The 3,451-nt window shown below is 51.0% G+C and overlaps 1 long non-coding RNA gene across 1 annotated transcript in view; it reads right to left on the bottom strand.

The window, feature by feature from the left end:
* LOC121348347 overlaps window positions 1-1,936 on the bottom strand; it is a 2,436-nt gene extending 500 nt beyond the window's left edge. The window contains exons 1-2 of the long non-coding RNA XR_005954364.1: window positions 1,868-1,936; window positions 960-1,009 (exon numbers count right to left, since the gene is read on the bottom strand). This is a non-coding gene — a long non-coding RNA (uncharacterized LOC121348347). The remainder of the gene's footprint in view (window positions 1-959; window positions 1,010-1,867) is intronic.
* Between the last annotated feature and the right edge of the window lie 1,515 nt (window positions 1,937-3,451).

The following is a 3,451-nucleotide window of genomic DNA, read 5'->3' as shown; positions in this document are numbered from 1 at the left end:
CCACCTGGGCTCAGGTACAGCCTCACCTGGGCTCAGGTAACCTCACCTGGCTCACCTGGGCTCAGGGCACCCCTCCCACCTGGGCAGGTCACCCCAGCCTCGCCCAGCCCTGGAACAGCTCTCTGTCCCTGAGGACACGGGTGGCACCCCGAGATGTGTCACCAATGACAGCTGTGACAGGTACCATGAATGACAGGTGTGACAGGTGCTACAGGTGTGACAAGTGGCACCAATAACAGGCGTGACAGGTACCATGAATGACAGGTGTGACAGGTGTGACAGGTGGCACCAATGACAGGTGTCACAGACGTCACTTCTGCCATGTGTCCCAGGTGTGACCGGTGTGACAGGTGACACCAATGACAGGTGTGGCAGGTGTGACAGATGCCACACGTCTGACAGGTGGCACCAGTGACAGGTGTGACAGGTACCATGAATGACAGGTGTGACAGGTGTCACTTCTGCCATGTGTCCCAGGTGTGACCGGTGTGACAGGTGACACCAATGACAGGTGTGGCAGGTGTGACAGATGCCACACGTCTGACAGGTGGCACCAGTGACAGGTGTGACAGGTGTCACTTCTGCCATGTGTCCCAGGTGTGACCGGTGTGACAGGTGACACCAATGACAGGTGTGGCAGGTGTGACAGATGCCACACGTCTGACAGGTGGCACCAGTGACAAGTGTGACAGGTGGCACCAATGACAGGTGGCACAGGTGTGACAGGTACCACAGACGCCACCCCTGACAGGTGTCACAGGTACCACCCCCACCAGGTGTCCCAGGTGTCACTCCTGCCAGGTGTCCCCACAGGTGTCCCCACAGGTGTGCCAGGTGGGACCAATGACAGGTGTCACAGCTGTCACTTCTGCCACGTGTCCCAGGTGTGACCGGTGTAACAGGTGTCACTCCTGCCAGGTGTCCCAGGTGTCCCCACAGGTGTCCCCGGTGTCACTCACCATCCTCTCCTCCCTCCTCCTCCACCTGGTCAGCCCAGCTGGGCTTGGAGCTGTGGGGACACAACGGCCTCAGGCTCCCTGTCCCCTCCTGTCCCCTCCGGGCCACCCCCGTGGCCACCCCCACGGTCCCTCCTGTCCCTCTGTCCCCTCAGTGCCACCCCCACGGTCCCTCCTGTCCCTCTGTCCCCTCAGTGCCACCCCCACGGTCCCTCCTGTCCCTCTGTCCCCTCAGTGCCACCCCCACGGTCCCTCCTGTCCCTCTGTCCCCTCAGTGCCACCCCCACGGTCCCTCCTGTCCCTCTGTCCCCTCAGTGCCACCCCCACGGTCCCTCCTGTCCCTCTGTCCCCTCAGTGCCACCCCCACGGTCCCTCCTGTCCCTCTGTCCCCTCAGTGCCACCCCCACGGTCCCTCCTGTCCCTCTGTCCCCTCAGTGCCACCCCCACGGTCCCTCCTGTCCCTCTGTCCCCTCAGTGCCACCCCCACGGTCCCTCCTGTCCCTCTGTCCCCTCAGTGCCACCCCCACGGTCCCTCCTGTCCCTCTGTCCCCTCAGTGCCACCCCCACGGTCCCTCCTGTCCCTCTGTCCCCTCAGTGCCACCCCCACGGTCCCTCCTGTCCCTCTGTCCCCTCCTGTCCCCCCGCCCCTTTTCCCTTCACGGCCCCGGCCCCGCCCGAAGCCCCCCGGGACCTCGGGGACCCCGATCGGGACCTCGGGGACCCCGAACCGGGACCGACCAGGCCCCACAACCGGGACCGAGCAGGCCCCGCCAGGCCCCGAGCCCGCCGTGACTCTGTTCCCGATCCCAATTCCCGATCCCGGTTCCCGTCCCCGGTCCCGAAGCCAATCCCGGTTCCGTTCCCGGTTCCCGCTCCCGGTTTCCGCTCCCGGTTCCCGCTCCCCCCCTCACTCGTAGTCCCCGGTCGGCATCGCCGCCTGCGCCGCCCTCACGCCGCCACACCGGAAAGGCCGCCCGCCACTTCCGGCCCGCGCGCGTCACTTCCGGCGGGGGGAAGCGCCCCGCGCGGGGCATGGCGGGAAGCGGTTGCTAAGCAACGCCGCCATGAGGGTTTGCGGCCTACTCGTAGCGCGGCGGAGAGAATTTTTTAATAATTGTTTTATAACTTATAGGCGCGATTTATTTGAAGAAATATTACAACATATAAAAACTACATAAAGTATCGAGTTCCACCTTGTACAAAGCGGCCGCGGGGGGTTGGGTACAATGCGATAAAAACGGGGTTGAGGTTGGAGCAGCACAGAGAGCGCGAGGGAGGGAATTAAAACAAGTTATAAAATAAAGAAAAGGCGAATTGGGAAAGTAAAAGAGGTTTTTAAAAGATGGAGAAGAAAAGACAGAGAAAAAAATGCAGGGGGAAAATAGAGGGGGAAATTTTAAAAACAAAGAGGAAAAGAAGGGGTTAAAAAAAGAGGAAAAAATGAATAAAAAGAGGAAAAAGGGGGAAAAAGGAAGGGATATAAAGAAGAGGGAAAAATAATAAAGGAGGGAAAAAAGAGAAGAAAAAGAGGGAAAAGCAGAAAAAGGGGGAAAGGAAAAAAAGGGGAAAATGAAAAGAAAGGGAAAAAAAGAAATAAAAATAAAAAGGGGAAATAAAAGAAAAAAGGGAAAAAAGAAAAAATGGGAGAAATGAAAAAAGGGAAATAAAAGAAAAAATAGGTAAAAAAGGGAAATAAAAGGAAAAAAGGGGAGAAATAAAAGAAAAAAAGGGAAATAAAATAAAAAAGGGGAAATAAAAGGAAAAAAAAGGGAAAAAAGAAAAAAAAGGGGAGAAATAAAAAAGGGAAATAAATGAAAAAAGGGAAATAAAAGAAAAAATGGGAAATAAAAGAAAAAAGAGGGAAAATTAAAAAAACAAGGGAAAAAGAAATAAAAGGAAATAAAATAAAAAAGAGGGGAAATAAAAGGAAAAAAATGGAAAAAAGGGAGAAATAAAAAAGGGAAATAAAAGAAAAAAGAGGGAAAATTAAAAACAGGGGAAAAGAAAAAAAGGAAATAAAATAAAAAAGAAGGGAAATAAAAGGAAAAAAATGGAAAAAAGGGAGAAATAAAAAAGGGAAATAAAAGAAAAAAAGGAGAAATCAAAAAAAAGGGGAAATAAAAGAAAAACTGGGGAAAAATTTAAAAAAAAACAGGGGAAAAAAGAAAAAAAAGGGGGGAAATTAAAAAAAACAGAAAAGAAAAAAAAAAGGAAATAAAAGAAAAAAGGGAAATAAAAGAAAAAAGGGGGGAAATTAAATAAAAACGGGAAATAAATGAAAAAAGGGGGGAAAATTTAAAAAAACAGGGGAAAAAAGAAAAAAGGGGGAAAAATGAAAAAAAATGGAAATAAAAGAATAAAAGGGGAAATAAAAGAAAAAAGGGGGGAAAATTTAAAAAAACAGGGGAAAAAAGAAAAAAGGGGGAAATTTTAAAAAAGGGAAATGAAAGAAAAAAGTGAAAATAAGAGGAAAAAAGGGGGGGAAAAAGGGGAAA

Source organism: Onychostruthus taczanowskii, unplaced genomic scaffold (assembly GCF_017590055.1).
Source record: "Onychostruthus taczanowskii isolate IOZ18803 unplaced genomic scaffold, ASM1759005v1 scaffold1187, whole genome shotgun sequence".
Classification (NCBI taxonomy): Eukaryota; Metazoa; Chordata; class Aves; order Passeriformes; family Passeridae; genus Onychostruthus; species Onychostruthus taczanowskii.
Note: the sequence above shows the minus strand (reverse complement) of the source record. Positions and strands in the feature narration are given on the sequence as shown.